Source organism: Talpa occidentalis, unplaced genomic scaffold (genome assembly GCF_014898055.3).
Source record: "Talpa occidentalis isolate TD23 unplaced genomic scaffold, MPIMG_talOcc4v2.1 talOcc4.2, whole genome shotgun sequence".
NCBI classification, from domain to species: Eukaryota; Metazoa; Chordata; class Mammalia; order Eulipotyphla; family Talpidae; genus Talpa; species Talpa occidentalis.
Window position 1 is genome coordinate 12,272,528 of NW_023602073.1, and position 21,376 is coordinate 12,293,903.

Sequence of the window (21,376 nt, forward strand, 5' to 3'; positions counted from 1 at the left end):
GCAGGGCCTCTGATGACCTCAGTTCAAAGTAATCAACATGCCAAAATGAGATCCCTCAGGAGGAGGCCTGTTGTGAGAAACCTCGTGTCTTAAGGAGAAAGGTCTTCCTGGATCACAATACTTTCAGGGACCTCAACAGCAATAAATGGGGGTGTTTATTGTATTCTAACAAGAAGTAAATACCCTCCACATGTATCTCAATTTCCTTTGAAAAAGGTAGTTTCCTTACCCTTGACTTCATATATTTTCTCTCTCTAATTGCTCTGCTTACTCAGAGTTTCTGTTACCTCATAACTTTGGCAACATTACCTTTGGTTCCTGCTGCTAAATGACTCATTCCTCTAGAATTTCCTGGTTCTGACTCTCAAAAGAATCTTACTTACTGAGCTCAACTTTTGTGAGTCAGGTTGCATCATAGTTTCCTCGTCAGCTTTTGGATTGATTGCCCTTGAATCTAATGCCCCACCTCTTGAGGCATTGGGTGAAAACCTGTGCCATAGGGTTTGTGAATTTTTCCTGGGTGAACAATGTATTCATATGTCTAATATCGTCTTTCCTCACTCAAGTGGGCATGTAGCATATAACACATCCATGCCATATCAAAATTTACTCCATCCCAAGACATTCCAGTGATACACTCCATCCCAAGACTTGCAAATAGGAAGCTGTTAGTCATCTGTAACCACTGCCTCTAGAAGCAATGTCAGTGGTCATTTCAAAATCAGCTTGATGATATTTGGAGTCTACTGGGTAATGGTGAAAACCATTGATATGAAGTTAGAGAATGAAATCTCATTCTAATGTTCAATATGTGGGAAATCTCTTTATAACTCTAGATTAGGAAACTGAGCTTTTCTATCTATAAAATGAGTATACCTATCACTTCACCCAAAGGCTTGGAGAGGATTATGTGAATCAATATATCTAAAGAACTTCAAAGACTACTTGGAACATCAAACACTAGCTATTATTTTATTTTATTTTTTGAAGGATTCATTTATTTATGCACACAAGAGCTGGGGTACAGGCCAGAAGTGTGGGGGGTGAGAGGATTCACCAGAGACAGAGTGGGGAATGGAACAGGAGTGGGTAGCTCCCTGGCCGGGGATTGAGCTCATGCTGCAGTGGCTATGGATCACTTCGTAGGTTGTGTCTTAACCCCTTGTGCTGCCAGGGAGGCCCCTTATTTTATTTTTTTAATGATTTGTTTGGTGAACAGAGTGGGGGACAGAGTAGGCGGATTTACTGAAGTACACTGCTGAGGGGAGCAGCAGGTGAGACAGGAGAGGTCTGCTGTGCCATGTGGGTAGCTCCCTGGCCAGCCAAGGATCAAACTTGTGCTGCGGAGTCTTCATAGTTTGCATCTTAACCCCTTGCACCACCAGGGAGGCCTACTAGCTATTATTTTAAGTGATAACATTGAAATGCATTCAGTTTATGTCTCTTCTTTGTAACTGTGAATTACATAATCAAACAATTGATATATAACAGTTAAAAAAAACTAAGATTGTCAAAACAACTTATTTTAATGAGAGAAATAAGCAATCTTTTTTCTCAGTGTCTAGAGATATGTACCATTCATTTGTTCTGAACATATATTTATTTTTCTAGTAGAGTTCCCTAATCTTGAAACATGTGGTTCTCATGGTTGATACTGTATAGTGATCTATTTTTGAATGGCAAAATATTTAATTGGGTAAGTAGTGGCAAAGATATGTTTGCTGCGTAACTTCTTTTGTAGAGTGCTAGGACTCCTATTCTCTAGAAGTAACAGATGAGGATTTTATTAGCTACATCATAGCCACTGTAACGTCCTAAGTAATTCCAATTATTTCACCATTTCTACACACTTAAACTTTATTCCTGGTACAAATTTATGTTGTACTAAAAGTTTGTTGTGTGTTTTTTCTTTTTACAAGAATATGGATTCACTCAAGTGGCTGCAACAAAAAGAGAACTTCTCTTGAGAAAATATGGGGTCCAGGTCTGGAACAAGAGTGTTAATGGGAACTGAAACAGCTCCAGGAGACAGCTGTTCTATTTGGATCTCCCCAGGGAAAATGAGACTCTGTAATTAGATGTCTTTGCTTATCTCAGTTTCCATTCTTTTGTGCCTTTAGCTTGCCATATTCTCTATCTTAAGAATTCAATACCACCTTGTGGCTTCTTTCTTTATGCCTCTTTTGATCTTCAGCAATGACTACCCACTGCTTGATTTCCTCTGTGCTTCTCGATGAAGATCACAGGAAAAGTGAATTGCATTGGCTTAGTTTACTGTATCATAGTTTCTGCACAGTTAGTAAGTTGACGACCCATGATTTCTATCTACTCAAACTTCAAATTTAATGGTGCCAACCCACTTCATCCAAAGTGAAAAGTGTTTGCTCCATTGGGGATTAGGAGTTTCAATAGTTTCTATAAATCAGTGTTTCTATTGCTGAACGCAACCACCTAGAGCTGTCTTACAGCCCACCACTAACTTAGTCAGTAGTTTCAGGGAAATAATCTATTGACATGGGTCAGGCATTTAATCCTGAGTCTGCTACTGTGGTCAGCCTGTCTAATCAGACAGGTTGTTTAGGTCTTAGTTTTACAGCCTTTTGTGGAGTTGAAGGGCTGACCAGTCCAGCCCCTTCAAAAGAGAAACTTCTGAGGGAAATAGAACTGGCTCCAAAATAAAGTTGAGATTGTCAGAAGAAAAAATTATGAATAAAGGGTCTTTCCTGGTGGCACAAAGGGTTAAGCATTAGCACTATGAAGCTATCCACAGCCACTATAGCATGAGTTTGATCCCTGGCCAGGGAGCTACCCACATGGCACAGCAGACCTCTGTTGCCTTGCCTGCTGCTCCCCTCAGCAGTGTATTTCAGTAGATCTGCCTGTTCTGTTCCCCACTCTGTCTCTGGTGAATGCTCTTACCCTCCATACCTCTGGCCTGTACCCCAGTTCTTGTATGCATAAATAAATAAATCTTTTAAAAAAAGAAAAAAATTATGAATAAAAGGGTACAAAATTACAAATCAAGGAGGACTCTTGAAAAACTTAATAAATGTTTCCAACCCGAGGGCAAAATGGGAAGGGCCGGCAGTGAAGATCATGAAAGATGACTAGAAACTGGGGAATTGCATTGATGTTATTGGTTTTATTTTGCCATCCTAAAAGAAAATTCTTAATTAAACTTGTATCATTCATCACAACTTTCCTAAAGTAAAATCAACATTAAGCGTATGTCAGGGAGCATAAGAGTATGCATGCGTTTTTTCCTTTCTAGACTGTGAACTTATAGAAAATAAGAATGGCATCCTCTATAATACATGATCCTTTAGACATTTTCCCAAATGCTCCAAAATTAGGTTGTGTGTATGTGTGTGTTTTCAACTAAAGATCAAATATAATAGCATTCAATGGTTCTAGCTTATACAAGTCCGTAGAGTAAGGCCTGTTGGTTTTCTCCAACTGTTGAGAATTCACATAACCGCACTTCTTGTGAAATTTAGATTAATATAGAGACAATGGCCAATACTTGTTTAGAGGTCACCTATGATACAAATGCAATAACCAGAAAGTGAGCTTAACCACAGCAATCATTCCTACTGATTTACCTATAAATAAAACCTAAATGCAAGTGATACAGCATCTTGGCTTGCTTTATATACTCCAGCTGATCTTAAATGTTGCCAAAATTCAAGAAAAATTTAAGGTTTTACATGGAGTAAGGCAGTTGACTTCACCTACCATATAATGTCATTTTTTTTTTTTTTAATATTTATACTTAACAAGAACTGAGAATACAGGCCCAAGGTGTGGGGGGTGGGAGGATTCACCAGAGGCAGAGAAGGGAACAGAACAGGCAGACTGATGAAATACACTGCTGAGGGGAGCAGCAGTGAGTCAGGAGAGGTCTGCTGCGCCATGTGAGTCAGCTCCCCAGCCAGGGATAGAACTCTTGCTGCAGTGGCTGTGGATATCTTCATAGGTTGTATCTTAACCCTTTCCACCAAAGGGAGGCCCTGATATCATTTTTGGAGATATTGGGTTCAGAGAGTATGGTCCTTGTGTTCACTCTAGGAAAAGTTTCAGCAGAGCTCCCCTTTCAGTGGCACCAGCGAGTTTCCCAGATGAGTTTCTCCACAACACAGAGACATTAGTTGTATCTCAAGGGCAGGTTTATTATAAAAGGGAGAGAAGAATAAAGGACACTTTCATAGACACAAGTGAGCAGAAAAGGTTGCCCCGAAAGGGACAGGTTTGCTTAGAGAGGCCTGCATGGTCACAGGCGACGGCCTTGAGGAAGCTGCTCTGCTGAGGGAGGTCAGTGCAGGGAAGCCCTGGAAGGTACAGGTCACTGGTGGGCAGGAAGGCTGCTGCCCTGCTGCAGAGGGACAGAGAGCTGGTGCAAAGGAACACCTGTATACACACAGGTGGGCAGAAGAGCTGCTGCCAGTGCTAAGGGAGAGATTGTACTAATATATCCTTCTCTTTGTGAGGGGCTCACTCCTTCCTGGAGTGATTTGTTTGCTGTTGACTTTGAATAAACTACGTAGAATTTGAACGGGGCCAGATTTCTACAATGGCCCTCAATATCCATATATTCACCTTCAGGTTTGCATTCCAAACACCCCCTACAGCAGTCTAATACCTGCTTGGGTCTTGTGCTTTTTGATCTAGACACTGTGCTTATGGATCTTAGTTCCTATAGCTGGGTTAATGGCTGTGTTAATCCCTCTACCACCACCTCCAGCTCTTACCATTTTGTGGTGCTTCCTTTCCAGTTTTTCTATTCTTATCCTCCATCACATAGGTTATGATGAAATATTTAAAGCACAAATAGAAAACAGTTTATTTGCACCTCCCTTATCCTATGCTTCCACCAAAAGGACATTTTTGTTTCTATTACATTCCTTTTTCTTGGACTTTTCTTCACTAGAATTAAGGTGTTATTTTAAGCTTTGGTAGATTCAGGGACAAATAAAAGCAAAGAGGCAGAAAACTTGATTATAGTGGTGCAAGTGGTTAACTCACAACCCATGAAGCTATCTGCAGCCACTGCAGCATGAGTTCAATCCCTGGCCAGGAAGATAGCCACATGGCGCAGCAGACCTCTCCTGACTCACCTGCTGCTCCCCTCAGCAGTGTATTTCAGTCAATCTGCCTGTTCTGTTCCCCACTCTGTCTCTGGAGAATCCTCTCACCCCTCCACATACCTCTGGCCTGTACCCCAGCTCTTGTATGAATAATCTTTAAAAAAACACAAACTTCTTTATTATATTCAATACATTTAACCCTCAAACACACCCAAATAGAACCAGAATGTTCTCATTGCTTTTTTTTTGCCCTATGTCTCAATATAAACACTAGTATTAAAAACAAAGTCACCTCCAGTGTAGTAAAGACATCAAATACTTACCAATGCCAATCCTTCCTCCTTGATAATGGTCAAGACTATTTTATAAGAAAAGTGATGAAGATATTGGCCAAACTTGCTAACAAAAATTAAGAACTAAATAGATTGAGGAGTAGAAAATTAAAGCTGGACCAATTCAGTATGTATTGAAAATACCTGACATGAGAATACAGTCAGAGTGACCTTTTTAGTTTCTCTCCTGAATTGACTTCAATATGGTCCCTTTCATTCCCATAGAGGACTAAGAAAACCACCTCCTGTGGAGGTTGAGACTTACATGAAGTCCCCTCCTTTGCTAAGATCCCTGCTCAAAAGAAAGGTCACGGGCGCTGCATACTGATCACTTTCTAAACCTTTCCTCCCAGGCTCCAGTGGAAGTCGGGATTAATGAGACTGATAAACTCTGACTTACCCTTTAGGACATTTAGATAAAAACACCCCCTGGTGATCATTCAAGGCCAATAGGAGAGACCATCTCCAATCCTCAAGTCCCTAGACTGGCTATTGTTCCAAAGACACCTTTGAATCACAATAAACAGAAGTGCAAACCTTTCTTTCCTTCAGTGAGGTGAGGGCCCAGTCAAAGGTTGAAATCTTCAGTATGAAGTGATATGTCAAAGGTTACTCGAATGTTAGTATATCAGTATTATTACTGATACAATGTTTTTATCCATACTCTTGTTGTGATGATTTTAGGTTCAACTAACTCTGTCATGTTATACTAGTGTCTCTGGTTGTTAATGTGTGACTGAGGGGGTATTCCGGGACCCCAAACAATTAAGGATGCATACTCTGAAAGGGGTCTTGGCATCCATGCACACAAAGGTAAAAAAAAAAAAAAGGTCAGCTGTTAGTGTGAAAGTATTTTAATAACTGGTGAGCATCAGAAGAGAAAGAAAAAGGATTTCCGAGTATAGTTTCCAAACAAAAACACCCCAAATTATTCCATGTTCTTGGGGCCATGAGTCCTAGTGCAAGTTAGGAATAATTAGGTAGCTTCAAGGGTAGTGCAGTGACTTCAGAGAGCTAAGGAAACGCCAGAGATAAGGGCAACAAATTCCAAAGGGGACTCATCAAACACCCCAGGACTAGTGGCAAAAGGACATTCCTAGACAAGGATGATAAAGGAAAAATTTAAGGGCTGGTGCACAGAGACTTAGTTCTGGACAGAGACATTCAGGCAGTGAGTGAGACCACCAAGAACTAACCAATCACAGAGAGACTGGGGGAGCTTTAGAATAATTGGGAATGAAAGTATATATTCCCTGAGGCAGGATTCCACTTGGGCTTCCTTGCCCGTCCTGGACCTGTTTCCACTGGCTTGGGAGTCCCACTTTATTTCTGTTCCCTTTCTGCTTAATAAACTTTTTATTTCTCTAAATAAACCTGCCTCTTTTCGCTGTCTGAATGTTTGCGAAGTTCCTGCTGAGGCTTCGTGAGACACCAACCCATGGTGGTCTAGTGGCTGGGCCTCAGCGCTGCCCCTGCAGCCTGGGGTCCATTCCTGGCTGGGAGACTAGGCCTGAAAACCTGAAATTATGGCATCAGACAAATGTCCAGCTAAACAGCATGAAGCAGGCTAAAGTCAATAAGCTTGCCATAAGTCTAAAGTACCTTTGTTAGGGGGAAAGGATGTCCTGAGCAAACTCCATTCAGGTTTCATGGACTCCACTCCCACTCCAGACCAAAGCAATCAAGACACCGGAAACCACAAATCCCATCAACACCAAAGAGAGGGTTGCTAGGACCTGAGGGTGGAGTTAAGCAGTCAGGTTGGGTATAAAACCAGACATGTAGGCCTTGGGGATCCTCTTGGCCTCTCAGCTCTTGGCTCTTGGCTTTTTGTCAGCTCTCAGCATGCCATGGGATTCCAGGTCAGCGGAACTGGTAGGACATATTCACAAATTTATCTCCCTCTCTTTCTCCCTGAGTTATTCATTTCTTCATTGCCCCTTCTTTTGTACATAAACCCTTTATTAACATTTTCGTGTGTGCTTGCAATTGAGTATTATTATAAGTCCCTTCTAAGCACATGGGTGAGGACCCACAGTCAGGGAACCCATTTCATATCAGGGTAACTGTACCTTGTTCTGTCAAGGAACCACAAGAAACAAGTTAGGTAGGTCCCAAAGAAATTATTTCCTACTTATACTCAATACAATCCATGTGTTTTGCTTTTAAGCATCACATCTGTGAACTCAAAAATGTTATCACTGCTAATTATCACTAACATATAAAACAGAAGCTTTGATACTTTAATCAAAAAAGACAATTTTTAATTCCCTTGCTTTTCTTCAAGAAAAATTCTAATCTTAGACTATGTCTGTGCATTTAGAGATAATGATAATATTCTTAGTGTAATGAAAGACGAAAGTATATAAATCATGGGCAGCTCCAGATGATTATTAAATGTGTAAGTTTAAACAATTTCATGGGGGATTAGAGTGGAAATAAAGAATTTTTTTCCATGCTGTTTTTCACTGAGAGACTGACTAAATCCTTCGTAACACTGGGAGTAATTATTTGGAAAATTTTATTATGAGAACCTTCAAGAAAGAAAATAATTTTGTTGTAATCAGAGCATGCAGTCTGGATCACATTTGTACTCTGAAGATTACCTAACAAATGTCACACTTTCACAATTGTGCAATCTCTAATTTCAAAACTAAAACTGAAGCCCTGTTTGCCTGTACTACTTAGCAAAATATGACAATAAATATATTTTTTCCAAGACATATAAATCTAGAGTGAAATATTGATTATTTCTAGGCAATTTATATTTCTATGCTTTCAGATTTAAAAATACACAATAAATATTAAAATAACAGAATTATGTTCATAAAGGAGATACCATTTTGTAATCTGCTTTTCCCCATATAATTGTATAAGTCAGTCCTCACCTAACAATGTTAATTTGTTTCTGAATTCCTCACTGTTATGTCAAGAAACATTGGTAACACATATTTCCATTGATTTTGTTATGGAAAAATATGTCATTCCACCCATTTTTGCCAAGAGTAAAATATTTTACTTGAACAGGTTTATATAAGTAATCAATGAAAATTGAAAGTAAATAAATACTCTGTGTACATAAAATACAACGCAATGAAGGTTTACTTCTTTAATTTAATCTTTTTTAATTTCATTCATTGTAGGAAAGAGAGACCTGTAGATGGTAGTTAGTGGTACAGAACAAATATGTGGCTTTCAAAGGTGTTTTCTTCTAGAACTTTTTCTTTCTTTTTAATCATTTATTCAGTCATTTATTTTTATTGTAACAACATTGATTTGTAATGTATATGACTTAGCGGTATAGGACCACTCTTCTTCAGATATACGTGACCACGTCACAGCCATCATGAAGGCACCCATAGTCCCACTCCATAATCCACTGGACACCCTCCACAAGTTACTCACCAGCCTCCCAATCCTCTGCTGGCTTCCATTCTACAGGCAGATATCTAAGGTTTGTTATTGGCTTGGTTTTATCTGACTATTTTGTTTCTCTATATTCTGCATATAAATGATACCATCTTGAATTTATCTTTCTCCTTGACTTATTTTACTTAGCATAGCCCTCCCCAGGTCCATCCATGTTGTTCCAAATGGCAAGAGTTCATCCTTTCTATAGCTGAGTAGTATTCCACTGCGTATGCTTACCACACCTGCTTGATCTACTCTCTGCTTGAGCATTTAAGCTGTTTCCATGGTGCGGTTGTTGTGAATAGTGTTAATTATCTTTATCAGATTTTAACCCCTTTTGCCCTCACAGTTGTATGATACTCCAGCAGCTCTTACAGAGAATCACTTTGAAGGTAAAGTTAAAAAATGAGAATGCTTCAAACATGAAGACAGTGACCAGGACATTCAAGAGCTAAGGAAGCTAATGTTGCTCCCTGAACCCAGGTGCTAGGCAAATGTTCTACAGGAAAAACATTCTTTGGGTTCATCCAAGCAGGATGAACAATTTAAATATGTTTCATACAGTATTTAACATTCTCTGACCAGAAGTGTTGTGTCAAAACACTGTCTTTGCCTTAAACCATTATGTTGAAATATTCATTCTTATATCATGTTTATTTCAGCGTGTCTGGATATCCCTTGTTACTTTTTAAAAAAATGTGAAATTATCTGACAACAGAAAATTTTGCAAGCACTATCAAGAGAAAAATATTAACTGAATATGAAACAGTCTTTATGTGAGATAAGGTATATTGTGAGTGTAATAGTTAGAGGTAGTTGTAAATAGTGTTCCTCATGAAAGCCAAAATGCACATAAATCAAAGAAGTTTTAGAAATTAATTTATATAGAACATTTTTTCAAGTGTTCCCAGACCCCAAAAAAATGAGCAACCGAATCTTGCCAAATCGTAACAAACAACACATAAAACCCAAAATGATTCTGAAATAATAAATACAGGGAGAATATGGAAATATACATACGGTCATATGTATACAGTACTTCTAATGCAAGGAATTTGCTTGTGCCACTCCTGTTGCTGGACTGTATGTTGCCTCTAGAACAGATGTTGCAAAACAGATTCTAAACACTATTTTCACTTTTAGTCTTTTATCTTAAAAGTGAAAATCCTCCACCTCCCTGGTAATGTAGGGACTAAGTCTCAGTACTATTAAACTGTATCTAGCCACTGAGCAAAGAGTTCCATCCCTGGCCAGGAAAGTGATCCACATGGCACAGCAGACCTCTCCTGCCTTGCCAACTGCTCTTCTCCGCAGTGTATTTCAGTCAATCTGCCTGTTCTGCTCCCCACTCTGTCTCTGGTTAATCCTCTCACCCCCTGCACCTCTGGTCTATACCCCAATTATTATCTGCATAAATAAATAAACCTTAAAAAAATGGTATTCCCTCCATGTACAATAGTAAATGTAAAAATTGTCTTTGAGAAACATTGAGGAACTTGGGTGGCAATGTAGCAATTTGAGAAAAGCTCTAAACAATATTGATAACTTTAGACCCCATAGTTCTACTTAGAGAATTTATTTAAAAAATAAAAAAAAAAAGAAATACATGTACATGAAAGACTATTGTTGTGTTCCTCATAATTGAACATTTTAAAATAATTTGTATATCTAAACAACCAGGAGATTTGTTAAGTAACTTCCATCCATATGCTGAGATAATTAAAGTCATTAAAACCTTTTAAATAAGATTAAGTCATGAAAAATGCACTTGATATATTAAATAAGATAAAACCAAAATATAATATATTCAAATCTATCTCAATTTTGTAAGTCATCTCTCTAAATGTAGATTTATTCTTATTTGAGCAGAAACAAACCAACTATTGATTGTGACTTTCCATATTGTGAAATTTTGGGTGATTGATATCCTCTTAATCTTTTCTGCATTCTCTCACTTTTTCAACATTTAACAATACTTTAACATATTTTGATAAATATCATGTTCAGTAGAAGTGATTTTTAAGATGTCCTGAAGTAAGAGAAGACTGAAGACTGAGAAGTAGGCCCAAGTACAAATTATATTTGGAAATAATAAAGGTTTAAAGGGATGAGCACATTAGTTAAGTAGTTGGTAGTTAAAAAGGAGACTATCTGGGGACTATCAAAGAAAAATGTAAGCAAATGACTCTGTGAAAAGTTAGCCAATTACTCAAAATAATAGTCACTGAATACTTTTTTTCTTTTCTTTCTTACTTTATTTATTTAACTAATTAACATATATTTCATATATTTCTTCTTTTTTTTTATACAGTGTGTGATTTCTCCTCTGGTTATTTATTTATTTTTTTAAGATTTATTTATTTATACAAGAACTGGTGTACAGGCCAGATGTGTGGGAGGGTGAGAGGACTCACCAGAGACAGAGCGGGAAACAGAACAGGCAGGCTGACAAAATGCACTGCTGAGGGGAGCAGCGGGAGAGACAGGAGAGGTCTGCCCTGCCATGTAGGATTCTCACCCACCGGCCAGGATAGAACCAGCACTGCAGAGGCTGCAGACAGCTTCACAGTGTGGCGCTCAACATCCTGTACCACCAGGGAGGCCCTACTCAGGTTATTTATAATTAGAGAAGGAAATGGATAAATATTGGTTTTCTTCCAAATCTTCCACTTTGGTTAGTTGGAGAGTTATACAATCTCTGGACTTTCTAATGTCTTAAGATCAAGGGCTAAGTAATTTCATTGTTAACACCCTTGAAGTAGTCATCATAGAAATTTGTTCAAAATTATCTGTAATATCTGCTGATAAATTTCACCATTGACAAGATCTGCCATTTGAGATTGTTCTTGTGAACATAACTGAGGAGTTCTGATGCTAGCCAGGGATTTGAGTTAATATGAAGTAACTGGTTAATCAGCCCAATTATATTTTCAATAATAAATTCCTTTCATCTTCCCATATTTTTATGAAAGAAAATGGATGTAGGATAAACTAAATATTTATAGCATGGTCAACTGTACCAGCATATACACATATAATATTCTGAAGTGACACCCTTAGAATGTATAAATATGAAATAAAGAGAAAATCAATGAATATATAATTTAGAAAGTTTTTTGTTCAACATTTTAATATATCTTAAAATAATTATGAAGATTATTCTCCAAGCAGTTTTTCTGTCTATTCCACAGAGTTCAGGCCTACGCTTTCCTAACTGTCCTTATTTAAGGTTGATTTCTCTTCCTTACTAAGTTCTAGTCATTGTCCTATGTTTGAAATGGGGTTAAGAACCTATTGATTGGTTACTCCTCTCCACCATGTGCAAAGTACAAAGTCTTTGCAACTGGTGCCTTCGCATTGGATGGCAAGTTGCCCAAGTTAAATGTGTAATTTTACTATGTGTACCCACTCTGCATGTAGAAATGAGACATTTTCTTCTGGTGGTCCTAACTGAATAGCCCTTCAAGGCTTTCATGCAAGTGGAATGAGGACTATAACCAAAATTTCATGGGAAATAACACTCCTCTGAGTAATTCAACTAATATTTTCTCCTATCAAACCGAGCCCCAAGTGCCCAAGACCTCACAGATCTAGGATTCAGTTTTCTCCAGTGCTTGCCTCTACTGCTTTTTCTATTACAGTTAAAGCAGAGCTATCTCAAATGATCAAAATATCATTCTGCCCTTGTTGAATTGTATCTTTTAATATGTCTTGGGCTGTGTTTGTGTGTATGTGAGAGAGAGAGAGAGGGAGAGAGAAATTTTGTTAGTTTATTTTTAGAACTGGTGTTATTTACAGAGAGGAACACAGAAAGGGTACCTGAGGCTATTTTTAAAGAACACAACTGTATAAGATCAAGTTTGTTTATTTATTTATTTATTTATTTATTTATTTATTTTTAAGATCAAGTTTAAAAGGAGAAATAAGGATGGAAGAAAAGGTGATAAAAAAAGATGATAGATAAAAAATGTAATTTATGTTTTATAGAGTGACCTTTGTAGCTAGTTGAAATGCTAAGGGCATTATGCAGTCTTTATTTTGTTGCCTTATTCATCTTTGTTCCCTTTTTAATTTTTTGCTTGCTTAGTCTTGTGAATTAAATTTGGCTGATGGAACAGTGATAGAGGGTGTGTGTGAGAGATACGCATTGAAAAAAATCTACATAATTCCCAAATTTATGACTTTGGCTTATAGGTGTCTCCTGTGGCAATCTTAAGGTTGTATTGTAAGGAAACAAAAGAGCATTGAACTTGAGACCAGAGTATTGTCTGCAGAACTGATCTAGAACATGTCACTCATTTTCATGTGGACAATGTGTTAACTCATAAGGTGATGACAAAACAGCAATGAGGTGGCATCTCATTTATTTTTGCTTTGCATCTCTCAAAAATGAGTGATGACGGACATTTTCTTATGTGCCTGTTGGTGATTTGTTGCCAATTTTTAAAAAAGATTTATTTATTTATGCATACAAGAACTGGGGTGTAGGCCAGAGGTGCGGGGGGTGAGAGTATTTACCAGAGACAGAGTGGGTAGCAGAACAGGCAGATCGACTGAAATACACTGCTGAGGGGAGCAGTGGGTGAGACAGGAGAGGTTTGCTGTGCCATGTGGGTAGCTCCCTGGCCATCCGGGGATCAAACTTATGCCTGGTGGCTGCAGATTGCTTCACAGTGCTGTGCTTAACCCCTTGTGCCGCCAGGGAGGCCCTGTTGCCAGTTTTTGATTGGGTTATTTGTTTTTTTGTTGTTGTTGAGTTGTATAAAATCTTTTTATGTCATTGATATCAGCTCCTATGGAAAGCAGCATGGAGGTTTCCCAAAAGATTAAAAATGGATCTACCCTATGACTCAAAAATTCCACTACCAGATATCTACCTGAAGAACACAAAAACATTAATTTGAAGGGAAACCTGCACTGTCATGTTCATTGCAACACCATTTACAATAGCCAAGCTATGGAAAACCTATGTGTCCCATAACAGATGAGTGGATCAGGAAGAGGTGGTACATATAAATAATGGAATACTACTCAGCAGAATTGGGCTTTGTGATATAAGTCCGAAGATTTAAATATTGGATGGTGTCACCTACATGTGTAATACAGAGAAACCAGACAGCAGGTCTGATGAAGCCAAACTCAAAAATGAGCCCGTCAAAGATGACTATAAAGCTGAGACATTGAAAAGGAAGCGGAAGGGGAAGAGTTGACATGAAGTAGGGAGGGATCTCATGGACAATGGTGTGGACTTTGGATACTTTGGTGGAGGAATCACTATGGTAACATCACTGCAAAGGGGAGGGGGGTGGAGAGGCTGTACTTCCAAAATGATGTGAACTATTAATCCTGAACAGAAAATAAAAAAAAAAAAGCAACAACAAACCAGAACCAAATAGACTCCATCTTCCCAAAGATACACAAAGGTACACAGTTAATAAAATTAAAAGTGCAGTTCATCTATTACTAAAAATTATTTTGCCTTTGTTACACTGTGCAGGTATAGATTGCCTTATTCCTGGTTCCCAAGATCTGTTAGATATTGGCATTCAGAAAAATGAAGGAATTTTCCCAGTGTCACTGGTAATCAATAGGGAAACAATCTTTGGCTGATTTTTTTTAAAGATTTGCTTATTTATGCATACAAGAGCTGGGGTACAGTCCAGATGTGTTGTTGGGGGGGGGGGTTAGAGGATTCACCAGAGACAGAGTGGGTAGCAAAACAGGCAGACTGACTGAAATACTCTGCTGAGAGGAGCAGCAGGAGAGTCAGGAGAGGTCTGTTGCACCATGTGGGTTGCTCCCCTAGCCTTAATCAACCTCATGCTGCAGCAGCTGCAGATAGCTTCATAAGTTGCATCTTAACCCCTTGTACCACCAGCGAGGCCCAACTTTGGCTGATTCTTAAACCATAAATACCAATGTTTAGAGTATGTTATCTGTGGTCCTAAACCAAGATATGTATTTAAACATGAGCCTTATTTATGCACATATATTTAAGCCTTTTTATTTTAAAGCAGTTAAAGATAGGTGCTTTGTTTTTAAGAAACCTGAAGAATCCAAAGGTTTCAAACATTTTGGACTCACTCTGCATGTATGCTGAATCAAGGAATATTTTTCTCAGAATCCTGTCTAATCATAGACAGGATCAACCTCATTGGGTTGATACTTTTATCTGAAGGATAAAAAAAATAATTTTACAAATACCTCCCAACCCACTTACAGAAACCCTTTCCTATAAATTTTCTCAAAATTAAACATTTATGTTTCTACATTTTATAGTTCATTGTCCTTGTAACTAAAGATATAACAAAAGACCATTTGCCCCCATAATTCTTGTAGTTCACTTGGAGAAATGATTCTTATTTATATTCTTGAAAGTTCCACACCCAAACACATAGTAACTTCTAATACTTTCAGTTTCTGACAGTGTCCAAATTCTTACTTGGAGAGCAAGAGACAACTGACTAGCACAAGTTAAATGCCAAATAAGCAACATGGAAAATAAAAGCAAATCTGGAAATTGAAAAGAAATTGACTTCTACAAATCTTGTTAATAAAATTCCTCACAGTGCAAACACAAGGAGTTATAAAGCTCTGAGAACATTTCTTAACAAGATATACAGGCAGACTCGAGTCCTGTGTGACTTTTGGTCATCTGACCACAACCATTATCTCACAAAAGAGTAGATATTGACATTCAGATCAGGGAAATTTTTCTTCCTTAAGTCAGCCTGAAAATTTGTGGGATGTTTGCCATCTCTTGCTCCTGATAGCAAAGGTCAGTGCACCAATACACTCCCCTAAACCCTGGCATTTTGCAATAAATTGGACAGAGATTAGCAATGATGGGTGATAATACCTTTGCTGGAAAGTTTTTAATATTTTGGCCATTTTGTAGCTTTTATTCCATCACGTAACAGTGAGAATTTTAGCTCACAAATTAATTTACTTCCCTATGTTTTGAATTTCTCAAACTCCCTAACTTTACAATAGAAAGTAAATTAATCAAAATAACCCCTTAAAGTCTTTGAAGTGGTGTTGAACTTTGATGTCTTTGCTTTTCTTGTTCCACACTCACTTATGACCAAAAAATGTAATAAACATTTGGGTGGGCATTGGAGAAAGAAATGATTGAGCAGCTAGAAGCAAAATATATAGTAGAAAAGAAAGATGCTGCTTTCCTGTATGTTCTTTTCTCATAATCTTTCTCAACTTTCAAAGTCTAGTTCAAATGTCAATGCTGAAATAATTCATTTCATCCACTACTTTCCTTCACTCCTTAAGGGAACTTATACATGAAACTGAGAAAAATAGCAAATTCATTGCTTTATATATATATAAAGCAGAGCTATCTCAAATGATCAAAATATCATTCAAAATATAAATATATATATGCTGGGCTCAATAAATCAAGATGAATTTTAATAAAAGTAAATACTAAATCTTACCACATGGGTCTAAAAAGAGAAGTGTTGGATAACTTAAGTATTATTCCACAGCATACTACAAAGATTATGGAAGATTCTAAATATTTCTATAACCCGCAGTAGCCAAAAGAAAATTAATGGTGACTATATGTGTACAGTCACATAAAAAGGGAGCAGAAAATTATTCCTGATTTCAGAAGAATAAGGTTCTTCTTTCTAAAATCAGAAGGTCAAGTTTCAATTCTACAACTTGTGTCTACTGCTGTGTCCTGTGATTTTTTTTCTCTGCTAATGTTTTCCAGGAAACAATGGAAATAGGAAGGCAGGGTATAGGAAGAATAAAATCTTGAGAAATGCGAGGCTGATATTGGGTAGCTGCATTTGCTCTCTCTCAGTTGGTTTTATGATTGTATATCCATTTTCTTTTGTGAAATTAAATTTAGCTATATTCTAAGACATTCTCCTTCATTCTGTGATTGACTTCTATCTTTTTAAATGGAAAGAGGGTTGGGGTGAATACATCAAAGTGGGTGACCTTTACCCAATGATGAAATTGTGAGAGAGATTTACGATCTTGAAAGAATTCATGTCTATCCAGATGGCAAATCCCAGCATTTCCAGTCTCTGCCACCGCCTAATTTCCTTCTGCCACATAGCTCGACTTCAGTGTTCTGTCATTGTGTTATTTGGTATGTTTCAATTGACAGGAACATTTACAAATGAAATCCTCACTAAAGGTGAAGTAAAACGATTTTCTCCTTCAAGGTCTGAATTTAGGAACCTGTCTTTTCTCATCACAGCTGATGACATCTCTGGTGTCCAGGAACAGTGGGATAGATCCATCTGTTGGCAGGAAGAAAAAAGAATGTACACAAGGTCTGTATATTTGCATTTTTTTCCCGAACACTAGCCATGGGAAATGTTTGTGTTAGTGTCAATGTGGAATGTCTAGGTGAATGTTCTTTATTATTGCATGAAAAAATCACATATAGAGTGAATTTAGAGATGATACTTTGGAGAGTCACATTTTTTACCCCCCAAAATTTTTAAAAATCGAATCCATAATACAAAAGTTAGTGACAAGCTGGAGAAATTAAAATTAAAAAATTAGGTATACTGTGTACTTTAAAATCATCACTGCCATTTGTCTGGTTTCATTCTCATCTTAGATTCCCCTTATACAGAGAGAGAGAGATATATTGAAATATGCAACTTAGAGTCTTAGGGTTTTCTCTTTGTATTTAGATACTTTAGGAATTTCTAATTTTGTGTTAGGAGAAAACTATGTGTGTGCAAGACCCCAAAACCTGACTGAATCAGCAGAATAACTTATCTGGTACTCGTGTCTCAAGTTCATCATTACCTAAAAAATTGGCTCTTGTGAGTTGCCTGGGTTGGATCATTTTAATGATGTGTTACAAAATATATCTGAGCTGCTATAAACAATCTCTTCTTTGTTTAAAGGAAAGCAAAAGAGGGAGAACAAGAAAAAGTGAAACACTTCCTGTTGCAAAGTGATCACTCTTCAAAGCAATTCTTAAACTTTTTATATTTCTCTGTGACTGGCACAGCAATACACAAAAACAGGTGAGGTCTGTTTATCTGTCTCCTCAAAAATGTAGGTGAACTCACTTGTTATATTTCACTCCTGTCAGAAAAATTTTAATTCTTCCCAACTCTTTTGATTTATATTTTCATGCTGCCAAATACAAAGATTCTGAAAACTTGCAAAGGATAATGGAAACCTTCGCCTGCTCAAGTTTGCTATAGTGAAAAATGAATCAGATTCTTGGTCCTTTAATTTACTAATTACTTTGGTGTGAAATGCTGTGATAGGGTGAGGTTATATCTCACTATGGTTTGGATTTGAATTTCCATATTGATGAATGATATTCCATAATGATTAAAGATGAACATATTTGCTTTGGAAAGGTCTGTCCTGTTCTGCCCATTTTCAATAAGATTATTTAAGTTATTTTCTTGTCTATTGAGATGTATGAGTCTTTCATATATATATATATTTAAAGATTTATTTATTTATTTATACAAGAACTGGGGTATAGGCCAGATGCGCGGGAGGGTGAGAGAATTCACCAGAGCTAGAGCGGGAAACAGAACAGGCAGACTGACGAAGTACACTGCTGAGGGGAGCAGCGGGTGAGACAGGAGAGGCCTGCCGCGCCATGCAGGACCCTCGCCAGCGGCCGGGGATCGAACCGGCGCTACAGAGGCTGCGGGCAGCTTCACAGCCCAGCGCTCAACCTCTTGCCCACCAGGGGAAGCCCTGATATATTTTAAACATTAAGTGTTTGCTGCATATGTGATTTGCTGTCTTTTCATTTTGTTTCTATGCAGTAAGTTCTCTTTGCTATCGTTCTACTTGTTTACTTTTTCTTTTATTGTCTTGGCTTTTGGCATCAAATCCAAAAAAAACTCACCAGCAAAACTTACCCCTATTTTTTTTAGAAGTGTTAGGGTTTCATGTCTTATATTAAAGTCTCTAATCCACTGTGAATTTATTTTTGTTTATGGTATAAGATAGAGGTAGAGTTTCATTCTGTTGCATGTGGCTGTCCACTTTCCCCAGCACCATTATTGAAGATACAGTCATTGCCTCATTGTATATTCTTGTTACTTTTGTCATAAATTGTGGGTGCATGCCTTTCTGGGTTCTGCATTCTGTTTCACTTTCTATATATGTGTTTTATTCCACCAAGTTTCAAATTAAAAAAAAAAAAACGACTTTATCTCCCTTTCATGAATGAAGTAGTGTAAATATGAAGACATGAAGGAGATGTTACTTTTTAATGCCAAAATTTGAGGGCATCCCTTTTTTTCTGGAGCCAACCCAGTTTAGTTCTGGTATCCAGGCTTAGATAGTTTATGACATAATCAAGCACTCTCAAAGGCAGTCTCCCCATTTTCAATCTGTGAATTAATCAATAATAAAGTTGGAGAAGATCCTTTATTAAATCTCTTTTCCTCAAATTCAATGAGACTGTTTAAGGAGATGCCCTCAGGCTGTAAAGTAAAAGGAAATGGGAAATGCACATGAACTGAGAAGAAATTCTGTGTAGACCTCACCTACCCCTTTGCTGCACCTGGTGTATTTCAAGAGTGTCCTTGAGGTCACAACCTTCAACAGGAATTTGAGCAGCAGTTAAAAATAGCTATTTCAAAGCCAGCCGGAACTTTTTCCTAAAGGTCATCATTGTCATTGCCACCTAATTCTGGGGAGGTGGGAGAGGAAGCAAAACATATCCACCTACACACACACACACACACACACACAGCCATCCAACTTCCTTCCTCTGTCTTTCATACCAATTGTCAAGTTAGTTGGACAGAGACTCTCCTGGTAGCTTTTCAAAGTCTGAGGAACTTGTTTCTATCAAAATCCCCTGAACCACATAGTTCTTCCAAATACGTTTTCACTAGTTACTAGTTTCATTATAAGTTAGGAGTTACTAGTTCCATTATAAGAAGCTAGTCCACACAACAGCGAATGTGCTTCCACCTCTGGGTGTGTTCTCATCCATGCTTAGTGATGCCCTGAGACAGAGAAGGCACAGATCTCATGCTACTTCACTCTCTCAGAGTAAGCCCTTGTGTTGCCCATGGGTGTCATTCTTTATGTTGGAGCCTTAGGTTCTTTGAGCACTCCCAGCAGTGTCAAAAGCCAGATCACACATTGTATTGACACAGCTACCTCCCAAAACTTTTCATCTTTCATCCATCCATAGTCTATAGGCAGACCAAGGCAGCTGATTCATGAGAATGAGCTTGAGCCTCTATATTTACTCAGCAGACATTTCATATGGTTACTGTTTTCCCCAGGTTGCACTGGATACAGTATCTGGAGCCAAAGTTAGTAGACTAAGCATTCCAGAAGCTCCTAGACTGATTGTGGACACATTCTCCCATAAGACCTCATCTGCTGTTGATGCAGTTCTCCCCTACTACTAGTCATTGTCATCTACTGGCTTCTAGGTCACTTTTCCACAGTCATTGCAGACTGGTTTCCCATTTATGGGTTCCTCTTCCCCATATTGTGACAATCCAGCCCCACCTTCTTCATACCTCTCACACACTAGCTTCCAATGTACTAACATTTCCCACAATAGCCCCCCCCATGTCAGCTTTTTTAAAAATTATATTTATAAGGTAACATTGGCTTACAACACTGTACTTGCTTTACAAACACTGACCATTTTCCACAACAGTTTTTGCAATAACTCCCTCAGAATTAAGATTGTTGATATACTTAAGAAAATAGTATTGGTCTCCTATTTCACAGAGAATATCATGTGTCACAAATTCTTTAACATGTCTCTACCCTCTTGCACATTTTCAACGTGTACTGACATTTTAGGATGGGAAGTTCCTCCTCCATCGACATTAATAATTTCACCTGAACCTCCATGACATCAGTACCTCGCCCCCTTGGCTCATCATTTATCTCTTCTGTCATCTAAAATAACAATATCTCCCTTTTTCTCTCCTGGCTTATTTCGTTCAGCATATGCTCATGCTCAAAACATCTCTAACTTGAAAATTGGCTCTGGTTTTTCTTTTTATTAATTTCACTCATTTCTTATTTCTTATTTTTTTAAATGAACTTGTTTTTTTAAAAAACTAATTATTTATGCATACAAGAACTGGGGTACAGGCCTGAGGTGTGGGGGGTTAAGAGGATTCACCAGAGACAGAGTGGGGAGCAGAACAGGCAGACTGACTGAAATACACTGAGGGGAGCAGCAGTGGGTGAGACAGGAGAGGTCTGCTGTGCCATGTGGGTAACTCCCTGCCCGGGGATTGAACACGCGCTGCAGCGGCTGCAGACAACTTCATAGGTTGCTTCTTAACCCCTTGCGTCACCAGGGAGCCTCATTTCTTCTTTTTTTTTTTTTTAACAAATAATGGGCTTGCATTTTTTTTAAGATTTCATTTACTTATTTATACAAGCACTGGGTACAGTCAGAAGTACGGGAGGGTGAGAGAATTCACCAGAGCCAGAGGGGAGAGTAGAGCAAGCAGACTGATGAAGTACACTGCTGAGGGGAGCAGCGGTGGCAGGAGAGGTCTGCGCAGGTCTCCCTCACCCAGCAGCCGGGGATTGAAC